This window comes from Cornus florida, unplaced genomic scaffold (assembly GCF_030987335.1).
Source record: "Cornus florida cultivar Cherokee Brave unplaced genomic scaffold, ASM3098733v1 CherokeeBrave_3.0.0_Hap2_Chr08, whole genome shotgun sequence".
Taxonomy (NCBI): Eukaryota; Viridiplantae; Streptophyta; class Magnoliopsida; order Cornales; family Cornaceae; genus Cornus; species Cornus florida.
Window position 1 is genome coordinate 57,704,433 of NW_026775578.1, and position 21,179 is coordinate 57,725,611.

Genomic DNA, 21,179 nt, shown 5'->3' on the forward strand with positions numbered 1-21,179 from the left:
GTAACGGAATGTAATTTTCAACCCATCAATCACGTTAAAGAATAAAAAATAAGTGTTTATATTTAAGGATCAAAGCATGAAAGAAAAGATGGGGCATAAATACCTATCTTTATTTGTTTATGGCTCTGTAGACGAGTGTAATTAGATAAAACACTGCATAAATCCAATTTTTTGAAATACACAACACTTTGAATTGGCGGGAATTGGGGAAATTTGGTTTTGGCGGTTATTTGGAAGGGACCGAATTTGGGTTTGGGGAAATTTGGTATGTAACGTTAACGAAAGTTAATGAATAGTTAAGACTATGTTTGGTACGGTGGATTTGAAGGGAAATGATAACATTAATTATGAAGAAAAGGGAAAGAAAGGAAAGAGAAGAATAATTTTAAGCTCCTATTGTGTTTGTTTGATTAATAAAGGAAATGAAAGGGAATGATAATAATCATGTTTGAGAAAAGAAAGAGAATTATTTTAATAAAATAACTATTATACTATTTTATATTTATATATATATATATAGTCTCATACCTGCACAAGAAAAGAAAAAGAAAAAATAGGGCAAAATCATTTTAGCCTGCCCAATCTCGCCTCCATCTCTATTATATATATATATATATAGTCTCCTATACAGATGGGTCACAAGAAAAGAAAAAAACAAAAAAAAATTAGGGCAAATCATTTCAGCCTGCCCAATCTGGCCTCCATCTCTATTATATATATATATATAGTCTCCTGTACAGATGGGCCACAAGAAAAGAAAAAAAAAAATTTGGACAAATTATTTCAGCCTACCCAATCTCGCCCTCTCTCCGTCTCTCTGCATTATAAGAATCAGAAGTTCAAAACCCATATATTTCAGTTTATCTATTTGTACGCATCTCTGGTATATCATTTCAGATTGTTTAGAAAATCAAAACCCATATCTTTCAGTTTCCATCGCCGCTGTTCCAGTTCGGGTTCGCCGTTCGCAAGCTTCAGCCGTTGGCCGCCGTCTCTCATTCTCTCTGCAACTGCTAACTTGTATATATATTGTTTTGCAAACTTGTGTAATCTTGAAGGTAAAATTGGCATCACAACTCATCCATCAGCCTTTGCATTCCCTTTCCTTCCATTTCCTCCCATTTTTAGGATGATACTATACATAACCTTCCAAAGCCTTTCCTCACATTTTCTTTCCTTCCACCCATTTTAGCCAAACACAATTTTTTAAACACCCTCTATCACCTTCCCTTCCCTTTCCTTACCGTGACCTCCGCTTTGCACATACCCCGGGATAATTGCAGTCCAAGACATGACATTATGATCAAGCATCCGATCAAATACCTTCCTTGAATCATTCACAGATCCATCACCAACACACTATGTATACATGTCCACCAAACTGCACCCAACACAAATATCCATAGCCAATCCAGACTTAATCACCTGAGAATGTAATTGCTGTCCAATTGATAACAATTCTAATTCTGAACAACTGGAAATGACACTGCTATAAGTAAAGCGGTCCGGTTTAAATCCACTCAATACCACAACAAGTCAATGGCATTTCTTGCATGACCCAGTTGGGAATATCTTGTTAGCATCAAAGTCCACGTAACTTCATTCTTCTCAGGCATTTTATCAAACACCTTCTTTGCAGAGTTCAAGTCACTACAACCCTTTGCAAACATATCAATCAATGCACACCCAACGCACACATCAGACTCAAAATACCCAGTTTTTTTACAGACCCAAAAATTACTTTCCCAATCGAAGCATTATTAACGTTCGAACAAGCTTGAATCACAGCCGAAAAATAAAATTGATTTGGGTTCTCTCCAAATTCAAGCATTTCAAAGAATGTAGATATTGCTTTTGAATTCATACCATTATGTGCAAAGCATGAGATCATCGCACTCCATGAAACCAAGTCTCTACTCTCACCCATTGTCTCAAAGATAGAATTAGCAGTTACCCAATCCCCACATTTAGAATACAAGCTGATCTGTGAATTAAGCACAACCGAGTCAAGTTCGAGTCCTGACTCGGACAATTTGCTGTGAACAAGCTTTCCAAGTTCAAAGTTTCGTGTTCTGATGCAGGATTTGAGGAGGACCGAGTAGGTGATGAGGTCTGGGGCGAGTTCATGTTGGGTCATGAGATCAAGGGTGGAGATTGCTTGGTGGAGGTGGCCCACATTGGCCAGACGAATCAAACGGTTCTTGAGAGGTTCGAAGTTGGGGTTCTTCAAGGATTGGATGGACGATACTTTATGGGTTTGAGCGATGGCGGGATCAATTTGGCGGAAGAGGGAAGAGAGAGACTGATCATCCTCTCAACGTCTATTAAAGGGTTGATGTGCAATCAAAATGTCTATTGAAGAATGAGGGTTTGGTGGTTATAATAAACTGAAATCTTTGATTTTTCTATTTCTTTTTTATTGGAAAAATGCACTTGGCAAACCATTACAACTCCTCAATCGTGGTACACAGGAAATTCATGCAACGATTCACCCCTTTTAAGATTTGACTGCTTACTACGAGGAAATGTTGCTAAGCCATGTTGGATCTAGATGGAAAAGTGATTGAGTAAATAGATAAGTGTCTATTCATTACAATTAGTATCAAAATCAGACCCAATTTTTTATCCGGTGTCACGCCAAGCTCCCGTCCAGGATGGTGTTCAGGTTTTTCATCCCGGGCAGGTAGGGTGGTACAACCGCAATGAGGGCGTTGCGTGAATTCGAGTGGGGAAAAATGTAACAAGGGTCATTTATCCCACATCGAATCCTAATAGGAAAGTGATTGGATAAATGGATAAGCGTCCATCCGTTACATTAAATTATAAAGCATTTCGTTATTTTTTATTATTGTTATTTGAGAATATTAATTTATTATTATGATAATCCCACCATAATATTAAATTTCTACGTTTTATTTGAGAATTTGAAATTTTTTCTATATGCATAAAAAGAAGAAATTATTATTATGATTGAAAAATTATTTCACTACTAAAGTTTTGTGGCCTAGTGGTTTCTCCTCTATCTTCCAAAGTGAATGATAAAAAAAAAATTATTTCACTGTCTTAATAAGATTAAAAAAATAGTTTTGAAGGGGTATTTATTCTAAAGGGTTTCATACTCATTGGCCGAGGGGTGTAAGGACCACAACATAATCAGTGACTTGGGGTCTTGACAAATTTTTTTTTTCTTTTCCCCATATCATATTATGCACACATGCTTTTAAATTCTCAAATAAAACTTGGAAATGTTGCTAAGCTATAATGTATTTCGTTATTTTTTACTATTGTTATTTGAGAATATTAATTTATTGTTATGATAATCCCACCATAACATTAAATCTCTAAGTTTTATTTGAGAATTTAAAATTTTTTTATACGTATAAAATTTCTTTTATGGTTGAAAAATTATTTTACTATCAAGTTCAGTGATATCTCATTTACCTTCTAAAGTGGATTGTGATGGTTCGAATACCTAAAGAAGCAAAGTGGGTATGTATGAGTTTCTTGCTAATGACAAAAAAATAATAATAATAATAAATAATAAATTTCACTATTTATCTTTAAGTTAGGCTCATTTTGGATATGTATTTATTCTAAACGGAGAGAGTTGGGAGCAAAATTATACAAAATTTCATATAAACACTACTCATTGCTGAGTGGGTGTAGGAACCACAACACAATCGGTGAGTTGGGGTCTCACATTTTTTTTTCTTTCCCATATCATATTATGCACACATGATTTTATTAATCTATATCATCATTATTTTCATATGTTATAGTTCAGAAAAGATCTTCAACTAAAGTTGGGGGAGGAGATGTTTCTATGTCACAGTAACACTAACTCAATTTTTTGTGTGTGTTGACTATAGTAGTGTTGGACTTCTTAGAGTTATAACTTAATATTAAGCACATACATGCATCGAATAATTACCGAAAACATTCAATATAGTCCTACATTTTTTTTTTTTTTTCCCATTTCATATTATGCACATATAATTTTATTAATCTAAATTAATTAGTTTCATTTTTTCAAGATTCAACTGAACTTGGGGGAGGGAATGTTTCTCTTGTGTGCGTGCATCAACGTTGGTGCTATTTGTCCTCGAGCATCTCATAATTTATCATCGGGCTCTCATGTACACGACAATTATCTGGAAAATTCAACGGGGTCAGGCATTTTATTTTTTTCCATTTCATATTATGCTCATATTATTTTATTAATCTAATTTATTTAGTTTCATTATTTCCATATATTATCTTTAGAAAAGATCTTCAACTGAAGTTGGGGGCGGGGCCATTTCTCTTACAACTCAACTCAATTTTGTGTGTGTCGATGATGGTGTTGTCCGGCCTATTAAAATATCCCATAATTCATTACCGGACGCACACATGTAGTCCACTAGTCCCATTCATCCCATGTGCACCGAACAACTATTGAAAAAATTCAGTGGGTCCTTGTTCCACATCACTAAATTACCAAAAAAAAAAAAAGTAGTGGAGGTGATTTCAAAGGAATTCGAACTCCCGACCATCAGCTTGTTATATGACATTTTTTCCCATTAGGCTATCTAGTTAGGGGCGCGAATCCTCTAAAGTCATTTTGCCTTGCTGTCCCATGTGTTACACATTAATTGACTTACATTTGTCCACGTCCTTATTTGTTTAAGTGCCATTGAGACCGTATTTGGATGCGGTAATTACACAAAGTAGCTTACTCCCTCGCCATTCACCCTTAAACACAAGGTATTCATATAGTATCGAATAACTAATGTCACACATAAATTTAGCTCCAGAAACTTTTTTTTTGGGTTTTATGCTTTTAGGACTTAGTGATGTTGTGTCCCTAATTTGGCACGTGACCCGTTTTCACGTTGCGACCCGCTTTCGCGTTACTTGTCGTGAACCCTAATTAGTACTCTCTTGTAACCCAATAAAAAAGGGTGTTTAGGGTTTGGAGTGGGAAGAGAGAGACACTAAAAATTGTACAAAAAAGAGAGTAAAGGACTAGAACTTGTAATCTATGATTTTACACATATTGAGGACTTTCGCCGAATTTCCTCCATGAACATAGGCTTTGCCGAACCACATATAAATCTTGTATTATTTGTGTGTGGTATGTTTATTTTTCTGTCATGTTTCATAATTGTTGCTTGGCTTGGGTTTGCTGCATTTTTCGTAACAGGACTAAATATAAGATTGGAAGAAAAATATGTGAAAAAACAATCAATAGTGAAGGATATTAAAGAACAGTGGATCAAAAAATATAGACAAAGAAAGTAAAGATTAAGTTTGACGATGCAGGATTCCGCGATGACCCGAAGCGACGTCGTACCTGAAAAAGGAGGAAAAAAGTGATTGTAATATCGGTGCGGTACCGGCCTAAGAACTTCCGACGATCAAGTCAGTACTAGATCAGAAGGGTGGAAAGAAGGTTAAAAGACTCTCTTAGCGATTTGTGTCGTACCTTTTATGTTGACTCGAACGCCCTCTTTATAGGGGTGTCAAGTTACATTAAAGAAGGAGTATTATACCTCCTACATCTCTAACACAGAAAGGGGAAAGTACTTCTTATTTTTATCTAATATAGTGGAGTTTATCCTGATTTACAGACTTGTGTGACGGTCAAAATCATAGGTGAAGTCTCCTTATCAAAGTTCTAGAACAAGAGGGAGGTCAGGTTTTGGGTCTTCTTCTATGAAATCAAAAATAAAAATTTGCCAAAAAAAAAGAAAAAAAGGTCGAATACTGTGGGTGGCTTAATTGGTACTGAGAAAATAGATATTTTTTTAAAAAAAAATGTGATGATAATCGGTTGGGAGAGAGAAACAAGGAAAAGGGTAAGCTTGATTAGATTGGTAGAGGAGACAATGTGTGTGTGAGAGAAAATACTTTATATAACCAGAATGAGAGAGAGAAGGAAAAAATAGGGAGAGTGAAAGAAAAGGATTGGGTGGGAGTGAGTAATTTTGACATTTAGAAAGTAATTCACTGGACTCTTAATTTCACCTAATTTCAGTAACGAATAATTTGGACAAATTTGAAAGGAGGTTAGAGTAATTTACTAATATACATACAAAAAGTCGTAGTTTGGTGTGTATTTGGTCAATTTTTAAAACAATAAAAAAAATTTAAAAAAAAAAAAATGTAAAATGTACAATGTTTAAAACAATAAAAAAAATAAAAAAAAATTGTAAAATGTACATTCTTCATATATAATAAGGTCTGGACTCAGAAACATGAGGCGTGGGCTAACCAAGCCCATATTGTACCATATCTAATTAATAGCAATTAGTTACAAAAGGTAACCCAATGAATTAGACCCATGTCACTACCACTACATTTACATCACACCTCTTGGGTTTATAATTCTGTTTGTCCTCTTAGATTGTCCATTTATTACATCTAAAACTTGTAGCTCATGTTGTATCTCATTTGGCCCATATCTGATCTAATTTTAAAGTTTTTAAATGTTCATCTCTCTTTTTAAATAGATGTTTTCAATTATAAGGTTATCTGCCATTGCAAAATCTGACACTAATTTGTAAGACTTTGACAAAATATGAATGTAACACTAGTCTTTCATAAATCATAATATTATAAAAGAAAAAAGAAAAAAAAGAAAAGAAAAGAAAAGTGAGCGAAAATTGGTTTAACCTAGTTTTACTTGAAATATGAACTTGCTAGCATGTTTCTGCCTCTGTTTCTTGGTCTCTCATACTTGTTAGCATGCTTCTAAAGGAAGACTTAAAAGTCAGTCAATTTTGGTCTTTATATTATATAATAACATATTATAATTAAAGTCATGCACGCAAACAAAGAGAAAGACTTAAAAGTTAGTCAATTTTGATTAATGGTCCACAGCTTGTAGAGTTGGTGGGTTGTCCCCACTAGCTTTAATGGTCCACAGCTTAAGAAAGAAAATAATGCCAATGTATTGTGGTTTGTTTGTTTCTTGCTACTTTGTCATAGCTGCCAACTGACGAACCCCTCAATCTTTTTCCTTTCTTTTTCTTTTAATAGTTACCAGTACTTCATTGCATGCACACATCCACTTGGGCTTTAAAAAGTCTTGTCGAGAAAATAAAAGGGCAAACCAGACTGCAATCTCGGAAAGTCTTGGGCTGATTACCCTTTCCGAGAAAATAAATTTCCGTGTGGGCAATTTATTACTACATTTTCAATTCCTTAGCTTAGCCAACTTCAAAATATATGTTTTAAGTTCATATATTATTTTACTTTGTGGGGCTTAAGCAATTATGTACCTAATTACCTAAACGCGTCCCGGAGACTTGAGTCAACATTCAACAAGCTCTATTATTAGTCTAGTTACCAGTTCAAAGTGTTACTTCTGTGACGGCCTAAGTTTTTCAACCCGGTGCGTCAATGATAACCCGAAAGTTGACCTAGTAACGGGTCTAAAATACAGAACCGAAAGATAAACCAAGGTCTCTAGAGATAGAAGTTATCCCTAAGACACCAATGTAACCTTCTATGAGGTTATGGAACTTAAAGAGTGCAAAAGACCAAACGAGAGTCAAAACGGGCAAAATTCGTGAGCCAAAGGGCAAAATGGTTAATTTATAATTAAGAAGGGAAATTTGACTCTAAGCAAGTCAAATGAGGTCTATACAACCTAAACTAATCATTTCACAATATTTCAAGAGGTTCTAAGAACTTTGGCGAAGAATCCCACAAAAACGCTCATTCCCGGTTTAAGCAAAAACTTACACTACCTCACTAAAATATGAATAACTCCCACTGTGATTTGAATCTGAGAATGGAATTGGTATTGTTGGAAATCTGACTCAAAATCTTCGAGTTTAGGTGCAAAAATCACCCCCATTTGGATTAGAAATGAAGATGCTATGACCATTTGAAGTTGGAACAACAATGCTGAAACAAAATTTGGAAGCAGTTGTGCATGTGTGCTATTTCGGTCGACCGAAATGGCATTTTGGATGACCGAAATGAACATAAACTTTCCTAAATGCTGGATTTTGGAGGGGAGATCACTTCGGTAGATTGAAATAAGGCATCGATCAACCAAAATGAACCCAAACAGTGAAAATGGCTACTAGAATGTGTGTTTTACTGTGTAATGAAATTCCCAAAAGCCATCGGTCTACCGAAATGACATTTCAGTCGGCCGACATGACTTGAAAAGCTACTGTAAGACCTGCTAAACACTGAGAACATTAAGGTTTAACCCAAGCCTCAAATCCCATCATGAATTGGTTCAAAAACAAAGGTTAAAGCTGATTTTTCAAAGACATGTGAACATGTCAACAAACCAAATATAAATATTTGAAGGTAAAACAATGGCTCATGGCCTCATACATGTCAATTACAAGAATTTTATATTCCAAACCTCCAAAGTTGGTTAAAATACATTTTTAAAGCAAAATATGGTACCAAATGAGCACAAGTGCAAAAGTAAACATGTTTGGCCCTTGGCTTCATTACATGATAGTAGTGTCAAAAGTGAGTACTTAAGTATCATTATACATCAAGAAAGCTACATTGGTTTCTAAAATACCATACACCCATGGTATACAAAATATATCATGAAAAGTAAAACATGCTAAACATTTGCATGTCAATATACAAAAATGCTTCAAATTGCTCATAAGCCCCTAAGAATGATGAGCATCCAAGAACACAGTCTTTTTACCTGTAAAACAACCCAAACCACTAGGGTGAGTAATCAAGTTACTCATAGGAAGAAGCATATGCGTATACCCTAAAGTTTCAATATCATTGTAAGATCAATATAGACGAATACAAGGGAGCATTCCACTTAACATCTATGTTCAAGGTGTTCCAAGGGATTATCTTAAACTAATACAATGATTCCATCATAACACAATAACAATATCAATGTACTTAACAACATTAATTCGTCAATAACCAAAATCACAAGTCACAATTAAGCATTAGTTGCCAAATTGGAAATGAATGCGAAATCAATTAGTGGAATACTTGGACATCAAATCTTGGATAAGGCCAAGAACTAAATGGTTCTTCCGGGCATTAACCCGCTGGGAATACCACTCTAGTGCACACTATAAATGAGGAGAACTTATACCTCCCACACTAGAGCCAAACTCTAGCCATGTCATTTGTAACAATGTAACAAAAGAATCCAAAATATAGCAAGTTCAAAACTTATACACAATATTAAGGCATATATATATATCACCTTCCATGCACAAATATTTTGAAACCACACAAACCATGTCTTAGGATTCTAAGTCTAGAATGACATAATAAATGACAAGTCTTCATCATAATATAATGTACAAAACAATATCACCAACTTATCAATTTAGTTCATGCCTCAACAATAAGATTCATATACTAATCCTTAACATTTTAGCAATAAGCTTTTAAAATAATCACAATTAGTCCTCAACAATAATATAAAATTATCACCACCATGAATATAACAATTTAAGTCAATAAAAATTGTATATAGCATTAATAATTCTACAAGAGTTCTATATCACTACCACATGTGAAAATACTAGAATTTAGCATATTACTAAATCATATAACTCTTCTATACAAGGTACATACATATTATACATGTTTATATCAATAAACCCTAAGTCAAAAAGTGAGGGTTTCCTATAATATGCAAGACTATCATATTAAAAAGCATGTACACAATATATATTAAACCCCAAAGGACTTAAAACACTTGGAGTATAAACATATTACCACCACTACCTCAATAGAGAATTGAATCTCTATAATCCAAAGCAACCAAGCTCAAAATGGAAAACAATTCTAGGGTTATGAAGAAAAGAGTGAGAGGAAACTTTTGTCTCCTAAGGTTTATGGTCTAAGGTGAGTGGAAGGAAGCCAAAATGAAGCAAGAAGCTCTAAGCCAAACTTTTCATCAATGGTAGCTAGGTTTAGGGTTTTGAGAACAAGTGAAATGAAAAGGATAAAGTGAAAAATGGTGAGTGGAGGATCTAGTATTCCTCCACTCATTATGTGCTCTTACTCTACCTCTCACACATACACAATGCAAGACTAAAATGTGAGCCTACACTTGTCACAAATCCATGACTCCTTCTTAGGCTTAATCCTAAGCCTACACTTGTCAACCATTAAAGCCAACAAGTGCACCAATCATAAGCCAACAAATGGGTGAATCTCCACCTTCCAAATGTCACAAGATGATGCATCCAAGTCTCTCCACCCCAATGCTAACAAGTGGCTTCGTGCATGCCTGTCGCGATGCACCCCAAATTACAATGAAAAGTGTGGCCAAGTTTAAATTTATAAAGTGCCACTACTACCTCTAACTACTAATATAGCTAGGGTGAGTAGGGTTCGTCCCAAGGGATCGGATGCGTGTTTGAAATGGAAACAAGATAGGGTTAGTAGGTCGAGTGATCAAAAGAAGTTTTGATTGGTTAATTAAACTACAATGTAAACAAATTCAATACAAAGCAATTAAAATAAATAAAGGATAGAGAACAAGAATGAGAGGTCTTGGGATTTAGAGGTCACCACTAAACATCATTATTCTAGATACTTAATGTGTAATGAATGAGGGGAAATATGTGTTGCAATACAAAGAGGTGTAATTGATTGAATCAACAAGCATGGATGACTAATTATGTAACAACCCAGGTTTTTAGTCAACTCGGTGCGTCAGTGATGAACCGAAGATTGACCCATTAACGGATCCAGACGCGGAAGCAAGAAACAGGACAATGGTCTCCCAAGGCATAACACACCTCTATGACCCTAAGATGATCTTCCATGAGGTCACAGAACCCAAAGGAAACGAAAACGGAAACAAAGGTCAAAATGGGCAAAATCCATTAACCAAGGGGCAAAATGGTCAATTCACAAATAAAAGGAGAAACTTGACTCTAACCAAGTCAAATGAGGTCCACACAACCTAATCTAGTTATTTCATAACATTCCAAGAGGTTCCAAGAACATTGGACAAGAATCTCACAAAACGCCCTTTCCCGCTTCAACCAAATCCCAACACTACTTCACTAAACCTTTGAATAAATCTCATTGTGATTTTAATCTGAGAATGGCATAGGTACCATTGGAAATCTGACTCAAAATCCATGAATTTAGGCTCAAGAATCACCCCATTTGGATTAGAAATGAGGAATATATGGCTGTTTGAAGTCGGAACAACAGTGCTGTTACAAAATCTGGAGGGCAGCTGAATGTGGGCTATTTCGGTCAACCAAAATAGAGTTTCGGACGACCAAAACTCACTGAAATTTCGCTAAATGCTTGTTTTTTTAGGAAAGGTTGCTTTGGTAGACCGAAATAAGGCATCGGTCGACCTAACTGAGCTCAAACAGTGATTTTGGCTACTAGAATGAGTGTTTTTACTGTTCAAATGAATTGAACCAAGAACCGGTCGACCGAAACAGGTCAAAAATGAGGAAATCGGGCCTCCTATGCACCAAGGCTGAAAAGAGTTCCTAAGTTTCATATGAATCCCCCATGGCATGATCAATTTACGTTATATGCAAATATGTAATGATGTGAACATGTACTCAAGTGTAATATGACATTTTTAATATAATATAATGGCCTACGGCCTCATTACATTCCATTTACAAGATTTGACATACCAAACCACTAAAGTTGGAAAAATTACATTTTTAAACAAAAAGTGGAGCCAAATGAGTACAAGTGTAAATATAAACATACTTGGCCCTTGACCTCTTGTCATACATATCAAATAGGTTTCAAATAGTGTATCTAAGTACACTTTACATAACATTAGGCAAAAATGGCATAATGAACCTAACTATGTATTACAACATCAAAAGTAAAACTTAAACATGCTAACACTTGCATGTGAACAAGAACACAATAAAAGAAAATTCAAATCTCCAAACCACCCATGGCAAGTGCAAATCTCCAATTCTTGAATCCTGTACCTGAACAAATCCCCCAGTAACTTCGGGGTGAGTAAACAAGTTTACTCGTAGAGAATGAGCATGCATAGACTCGATTTCTTTTAGATTTTTAGATTAACATAAAATAGTTCAAAAGGATCATGCCACCTAATGTCCATGTCAAATGTGAGACTCAGGGAGCATCCTAAGCTACCTTATAGTAATATTAACAAGAATCATGATATATATATACATATATGAAATGAATCAAGGTTGGGAAAATCCAAAGAACACGACAAGTTTACAATTTAACGTGAATCACATTATCAATGTAATTGAACAAGATTGGAATAATCTAAGGAATACAACAAGAAGGATACTTGAATATGAATTAACAAGAATTACATTGATAATGTAATTAACATGATTGGAACACTCCAATTAACAAGACAAGAAAAATATATGAAATCAAGAATAATGCATAATATCTATGCAATAAAACAAGGTTGAGGTATTCCAAATAACACGAAAAGGTTCTTAAGTCTTCAAGGAATGGACACTTGAAACTTAAGGGGTGAAATCAAGATGAAACATAAAATCTATGCAATGAAACAAGATTGGAGCATTTCACATAACACGACAAGTTTTAAATCTTCAAGGAATAACAACTTGAAATTTAAAGAGTGAAATCAACCAATGTGAAAACTTGGATATCACCTGGATTAAAACCGTACTCTTAGGATACTTTAGGGCTACTAACCCATGGGTACCTTCCTCTAGTGCGCAGTATAGTATAGGGAGCTCTCTATCTCCCGTACTAGAACCAAGTCCTAGCCATGTCAATTCTTGATTGATATCCCAAGTCTCAAAATCAACAAGTTGTGCAAGTTAAGATTGTATCAAAATACAAGAAATGCATTAACCACGTTTCATACACAACCAAGATTTTGGAACATACAAGTCATGCCCTAAGTTCTCAACTATAATGGCATGTGAAATGTCAAGAAATCATAGTGTTCATTTATATAGACTAGAACTAAGATATATCGCACAAGAAATCCATTGAAGTAAATATACCACAAATATATGATACATGATTCAATTACTTACTAAACAACACATGTGTAATTAAACCATTCTAAGGCAATTGTGCAAGTTCATTAAGCACATTAATGAAGTCAAGATACAAGGGGTCATGATTAAATCGGTGGAAGCATAAAAAAAGAATTTAATCTACTTAAACGATTAAATTATCAAGATTACAAGGCAAGTCCTAATGTTCTACGAACAAGGCATGTCAAGGATCATGTCAAGGGCAAGTTCAATATCAAGTTACAAGTTCATTTCATACAAGACACAACTATGTAAATTAAATTCCATACAAAGAAAATTATTAAATATAAGTTTCAAAACTTATCCGATTATTCTCAAATTGATACACGTGAAGGACCTTGTCAAGGAAAACATGAATACCAAGTTAGAAACTTAATCAAACTCATGGAACCATTGAATGGATTTTAATTAAAATCTTTAGATTTTGAAATTCATCCAAATGATCTCAAATTAATATATGTTATACAATATGTCAAGACTTGATTTAAAAACATAATACAAGTGAATTCTAAGCAAGATACGGCCATGTGTATTAAATTTTAATACTAGAAAAATAATAAATGAAAGGTTTCAAAACATAATCAAATATTCTAGATTTAACATATGTGAAAGTATATGACAAGAACATCAATAAAATCAAGTCGGAATTCCAATGGAGTGAATAGTGCATACTGAATAAATTAATTAATCAAATTAATTAAATATTACTAGATTTCAAAATATTTCCGATTACTCTCAAATTTACCTACGTTGAAGAGCATGCTAGGGCCTAATATAATATGACAACACATGTTTATTTCAAGCTAGTTAAGGCCACATGAATTAATCTTTTATTCAAGAAAAATATTAAATAAAATCTTCAATACTTGTTCAAATGCTCTCAATTTAATATATGTCTATAACCATATCAAGGGGTAATATAATATTATGCCACATGTTTAAACCAAGCTATGAGCAACCGGGAAAATTAAATCTTACACAAAGAAATAATTAATTAAAGTTTCTAGGTTTGATACAAATACATGTAAATGAGTTGTATAAGCATCAACAACATGCAATATAACAAGAATATAAACTATAACACCCCCTACCTCTATTTGAGATGAAGTCTTAAATCCCCACCGAAAGAAAAATGCTCCGAATCGAACGATACCGCGGGATTTTGTCGAGGACAACATGGTGAACAAGAATCCCAAGAAAGCTCCATGAAAATCACAACTTGACTTCAAACCCAAACTCAAAAAATGGTCAGAAACGAGTTCTAATAAGGGGGAAATGTAGAGTACGTCAAGGGGAACATAAAACACTAAGGCACTATGGCATTTACCACGAGGGAAGAGCTTCAAAGGAGGAGAAAGAAGGTGGCAGCCCCATGGGCATCCATGGCTGCTAGCCAAGAGAGGAAGAAGAAGAAAAAAATCTGATTTTTCTTCTTAAGTTGCCCTATTTATAGAAAAACCCTAAAAGTGTCCCGGAAGGGCCCCGCGGGGTCCGAAAAAGTAGAATTTGAGCAGACGCGCTCAAACGGAAAAACTCCATGAATGAAAAAGATTCAAAATGAGAAAATATGAATAATAGAAGAAACGGCATCAAAAATTAAGTCTCGAGCAGAGAGATATGCTCTGAACAAGTTTGGCGGCAACTAGGGTTAGAAATCCCTAAAACTGGGGAAAACGACTAGGATTGAATTCTAAGAGTACACAACTCGAAAAAATGTGAAAATGAATCCCGTATGAGGATCCAGGCTCAAAACAAGACATTTTTGCAATAACTTTCGTTAATTGCACAATGACCTCTCCAAAAAGGGTTAACTGCACTAATGACTCAGAATGAAAATATCTTCCAAAAATATTTTCTTAAAAACCCCTGAAATAAAATATCTTCAAAAGATATTTATGAAAAACACCCCAAGAAAAGAAAAAGATTCTGAAAAACTGTGCATCCATGCCCCTATGGACACCGAGAGCAACCAGAGTACTTTTCTACAAAAGTAAAGATACATATTTTATGGAAACCACTTAGAATGAAGGCACGTGAAGTCAAAAACCAACTCCGAGCATGAAAAGTGAGGTTGTGCCCAAAAAGTGACAAACGGGAAAAAGACGAAATAAGGAAAGGGACGAAAAGTGAATAGAGTCGAAAAAATAAAAATATGGAAATGACTCAGTCCTTAAAGGAAGTTTTCAATCCAAACGAAAGAGTCTCAGAAACCATTTCCAAGCACTTGAGATGACACCCAGTGACGAGAAATAGAACTCGGAAAAGAAAATTAAATAGAAAAAATTTATCCGTAAAATTTCAGAAAAAAAGAAAGGAAGGTAATTGAACGGGTCATTACAAATTAAGTATACATTGTCTAGACAAGCTAGTGACTAGCACAATATATCAAACTAAGTCATTATTTTTCCTTTAAGCTCACAATCAACACATTAACAAGTTAGAGAATTTCATAAGCATGGAATATCAAACAAGTATGGATTGTCCTCACATCTTAGAAAGTAAATCAACTACACTACATCTGAGCGAAAGACATGAAAATTAAAGTAATTAAACTAAGGTAGAGGCATAATCCATCAAGAAATGAGTATAAAACATCAAACAAACCACAAGAGTATTCCATTAAAACACTATGCCTTGATAATCTCTAGATTCATAGCATCAACACACATAGACATGCATCAATAACATAAAACCTAGAGATAACCACATGAACATCTATTCTAGCATACATAGACATATGAATAGAATGAAATGATCAATTGGAAGTATTAAACAACACAAATCATTGTAAAAACAAGATTCATATATAAATCAAATGTCAGGACAAAATTAGAACACAAATCCCCTCAAAATACAAAACATCAAGATCTAGAAGGCATGCTTAGGGCTAAATCTAGCCCTAAAAAGATGTTTAGCCACTCATTGATGTAGTCATCCAACCCTCAAGGGCCATCTCTATGGTATGAAGTATCTTCTCCTTGATGGATACCCTAGATGAATGGAGGAACTCCCAAATGGTGTATGTCTCTCTAATCTCTAGCCTCCTCTCCAAGATTGTGTCAAAGTCTAAAGTTCTATATCATTCTCTATGAGTAAAATGGCTCAAAATTCTTACATAGGTAGCTCAAGTGTCACACCCAATGGTCAGGTCTCGTGCACTAGGGCCCTTTCAATGATTGCACCACGAGTCATTTTTTAATAAGCTGGACTCTGTTTTATTTCGAATTTAAAGAGGTTCGATCGATCAAATTCAAATGAGATCGATCGAATTGTGGCTAGATCCATCAAAGTATGGCCAGATCGATCAATCCTTGGTGGCGCCTTTTTGGAATACGACAAATCTCTGAGATATTTTTGAGATATTTTGGGAAAAAGACAAAAGTGGTAGGTGGGGATAAGATAAAGGAAGTTTGATCGATCTGGAGAAAAGTTGGATCGATCGAAGATGGAAATTCTTAAGGATAAGGACAAGGGGTTTGGTCTATCATGGTAGGGCTGGATCGAACACTGCGAGATCGATCAAAAATATGTCTGATCGATCGAAGCTTGCTGTTTTCCACCACTTTGCTTCCACTTTGCTCATTTCTTCCATTCAGCTTGAGATTGCTTCTTTTATGCTTTAATTTGTCTGAATTAACTTATTTTGGGGATAAGCGCCTGAAAATGGCGATAACATGAAATTAGTCTAAAACGGGAAAATAAGATAGATAAAGGTCCTAGAATATTTAAGCTTAAGGGTTTTAAATACGCACTTTTCAGCACTCATCACACCCCCAAACTTAAATATTGCTAGTCGTTAGCAATGGACTACAAAGTAAAGGAATGAAATGAACAACTATACAACTATAAACTAGAAAGCAATAAAAGGATAACGCCACTTTCGTAGGGAGCACGATTGCATTCAGCGCATGCAACAAGCCTTTTAAACCCCTAGATTACCCCTAGTGGACGAGTGAATTCTCATGAGGGTTTCCAGAAATGATACCCACAAACATTAAGCTCATTCTCAAAAAAGAGGCACCAATATTGTAAACAAGCATTGGGAGAAAACTACCTCAAGTATGCAATTTTTTTAACAATTTTCAAGCAATCTCCCAAAATTTCAACATCAAGCAAGCAAGTATGGTCCTCTACACATCAAGAAAATGATCATGTAAATCAAAACAACTCTATAATCCTTTTTGAGTGGACCGGCATCAAATATGTTGTTATCTAAGCCAACTAAAGAAATGATCACATCATTACCCTCAAATTAGCACACAAATCTAGTACTGATCATCAAGACAAAGAGTGGAAAGCTTTATTGATCTAGTTACTCTTATTCTTTTCACTCGATTTTTTTCCTATCCTTAAGGATAAAAAATGGAAGCATAGTGTAATGTGTTGATCTATTAAGCTTTCTAACGATCCATTAGGTCGAGCGTTAGGCCAATGACTCCTAAACTAGACGGCTTTAGGGCATTAGGTGTTTAAACACCCCTAAGGATTTACAAGCTCAAATCAACTAGGGTACAAATCAAAAGAACCTCCATCTAATTATTTTCCACTTCTCACCTTTTGAGAGAAGTCCTCACTTTTTTTTTTTTTTTTTTAGCAAGTTCAATTATTAACCTAGAGTTTGGGCCCTCCACCTTTCGGCGCGAGAAATTCAGTGCTTGATGAGGTTAGAATCCCGGCTACTCAATGAAAAGGGTTTGTTATCCACTTTTGCCAAGATGAAAGCTTTCAATGCACTACTAGCCCAATTGGGATATAACCAATTTAATAATTAACAAAGTATGTACCCCACAAATGAATGCTAGTGTGCGCCTGTGCTAGTCTAGAATCCTAGAGTAAATCTTAAAATAATCACAAAATCAGGATGATGTGGACCACAAGTGCGAGCAAGATATCAATTTTTCAAAAAAATTTACTCCTAAATGGCATCCACAAGGCATACAAGGAGTATTGGACTCTCAAGTCAAGCAATTTTTTAAATTCTAAGAAATATAGTCCTCAAAAGATTAAAATCATAGCTAGTCATGGACCAATCATAAAAAATCCCTTAAATACACAAGTCATGCTCAAAATTTTGAATTAAAAACAAACAATGCAAATAACACCCATTACCCCCAAACTTAAATGGCACAATGTCCTCAATGTACACAGAGAACGAAGGAAAGAGTATACCAGTGCAGCTATGGCAAAGAATAGCTGGGACATAAATATCCAAAGTAGGTGATATAACCCCCCTAAACTTGGGATTGATTGTGGTCCTGAAAAAATGGCACTGGGAGAAAAGCTTATCAAATAACAAAGATGATAATAACAGTGCACAGTGGTTGTGCAAGTGTAAATGGGATAATAAATGAATGAAGGAGAGAGGAATAAGGATGGTCCTTGATGGTGTGTCGTCGCACCAACGCTTAAGAGTGTGCTAAGAAGGTGTGTACAATGTGGCCAAGTTTTACATTTATAATATGCCACTACTACCTTTAACTGCAAAATATAGATAGGGCAAGTAGGGATCGTCTCAAGGGATTGGTGGGTCGTATTGGGTTGTGGAATCGAGATTAGGGTTAGTAGGTCGAGTGATCAAAAGTTTGGTTAGTGATTGAATTATACTAATGTGCAATTTAAATTAAAGTAATAATAAGATGTAATAGAGAGAGTAAAAGAGAGAGAAAGAGATCTTGGGGTTTAGAGATCACCACTAAGCATAGCTTTTCTACACCCTTAATGAATGATTAATGAGGGGAAAACATGTATTGCAACAATAGTGTGTGTGTGTGGTTGTTTCAACAAGCATGGATGACCAATTAAGCATATATTGTCTAAGCAACAAAATTAAAAGTACAATATATCAAACTAAGTCATTAATCCTTCCTTTAAGCTCACAATCCAAACACATCACAAGGTTAGAGATATATGCTACTTGCATTCATAAGCATGGAACATCAAACAACAAGCATGGATTGTCCTTCCATTTAACATCTAAACTACAACTACACTACAACTAAGCTAAGGACATGAAATTAAACTAATTAAACTAAGGGGGAGGCACAATCCATCAAGAAATGAGTATGAACCATCAAATAAACCACAAGAGCATTCTATTAAGTACTATGTCTTGACAATCTCTAGATTCATAATATCAACACACATAGACATGCATCAATAACATAAAATATAGAGATAAACACATGAACATCTATTCTAACATACATAAACATATGGATAGAATGAAATGGTCAATTGGAAGCATTAAACCACACAAATCATTGAATAAATAAGATCTGTGTTTAAATAAATGTCAAAACATGTATCACAATACAAATCCCTGAATAATACATAAATCAAGATGTAGAAAGCATGCTTAGGGCTAACTCTAGCCCCAAGAGGATGTCTAACCACTCATGGATGATGTCTTCCAACCCTCAAGGGCAAGCTCTATGGAAGAAATCTGCTTCTTGGTTGATGAAGAACCTCTAATGGTGTTTCTAGCCTCCTCTCTCCTTTGTTTCCTCACTAAGAATTCTCTAGCCTCCAAGTCTCTATTTTCTTGTATATTGTATTGTATTGTATTGTATTGTATATCAAAAAGATGCCTCTTATTTGTTATATAGGTAGGTAAAATGTCACCCAAATGAGCTGGGTTCGTACACTAATATTCCTCCCAATGATTGGATAGAGGACAAATTTTTATGAGCTGGCAATTTAACTTTTTCGCACTAGAGGAAGTTCGATCGATCGAACCTTGGACTTGGATCGATCGAACATGGCTGAGATCTATCGAACTTACGTTGGATCGATCCACGATCGCGGCGCCTTTTTGAATAAGGACAAGTCTGAGATATTTTTGGGAAAAGAACAAAAGTGGTTGATAGGGTGGTACAGCTGGATAAGATCTAGTATGTGGATAAGGATAAGAAAGTTTGATCGATTAGAGAATCAAGTTGGATCGATCGAACTTTGAGATCTCTGAATAGGGACAAACATGACTCAGATCCATCTTGAAGTGCTGAGATCGATGAAAGTTGGATTGATTAAACTTTTCTTGAGATCGATCGAAGTTGCTGAAATTCCACCCTTTGCTTCCTTTTGCTCTACTTTGCTCATTTCTTTGATTCATCCCATAATTGCTTCATTTCTGCTCTTATTTGGCTGAGTTAGCTTATTTTAGGGATAAGTACCTAAAAACGGAAATAACACGAAATCAATACAAAGCGGGAAAATAAGATAGATAAAGGTTCTAGAATACCTAAGCTTAAGGGATTTAAATGCGCACTTTTCAGTGCTCATCAGTCCTGAAAATTTTGGGCAGCACTCTCTCACTGAAGTCACTGGGATGCACTTGATAATGGAGTCAATCACAGATAGATATATCAATATAATAACTAGACATCCAAAAATATCATGCATAGGATAAAAAAAATAAAAACAGTATAAAGTACAACACAGGATCTGGGCTAATAAACGGGCCGTAAAAATATAGTAACAGTATCAAAAGATCAGGCAAGTATCAAAGATATATAAAATGATAAAATGTGAGATATGGAGATCAAGCAGATGAGATCGGTCTGGCGAGGCGTGATCCTCGGATATCTTTGGAAATACCCTGCAACGCAGTCATTATGTCTGAGCGGAGAGATGTCACGTCTGCTCGGAGAGAGACAACTGCATCCTCCAAGGTTTGGATACGCTCTCCTAAGCTAGATGTCTAAACTGGAGTGTCAGGGATGACTGGATCATGAAACTGAGGTACATCCTGACTCTGCTCCTGAGAATGTAATGGCAACCCTGCTGGAGAGTGATGTGGTGACTCTGCTGGAGGCTCTCGCTCCATATCTATATTCATATATGCATCCGTAACCACCTGTGGTTTGCTGGATCATCTGCTAACTCTGCCTCCTCAGCTGCTAAAATGACCTACTCTTGTTCCAGTCCTTCTTGCCATAGTAGCAAGCCCCTGACTCAGGATGCTCGTCCGGGTGAAAAGGATATTGCTGGTCCTGGAGAATCTGGGTAATCAAATGTCCGAAGGGAAGGAAGGTGGCGCACCTGGGCTTGGCCTTGCTGATGTAGCTCTCATAAAGTCGCATCATAACACTCCGATAGAGTGCTGAAATAGAAAACCAATGGCCTATATAGAAGGCATAGAGGGCGGCTAAAAAATTTGAACGCCTTTAGATCTTA

General features: G+C 35.4%; 1 pseudogene; it reads right to left on the minus strand.

Annotated features, from left to right (window-relative positions):
• Positions 1 to 665: 665 nt before the first annotated feature.
• LOC132270325 (pentatricopeptide repeat-containing protein At3g49170, chloroplastic-like) lies at positions 666 to 20,829 on the minus strand (annotated as a pseudogene).
• Between the last annotated feature and the right edge of the window lie 350 nt (positions 20,830 to 21,179).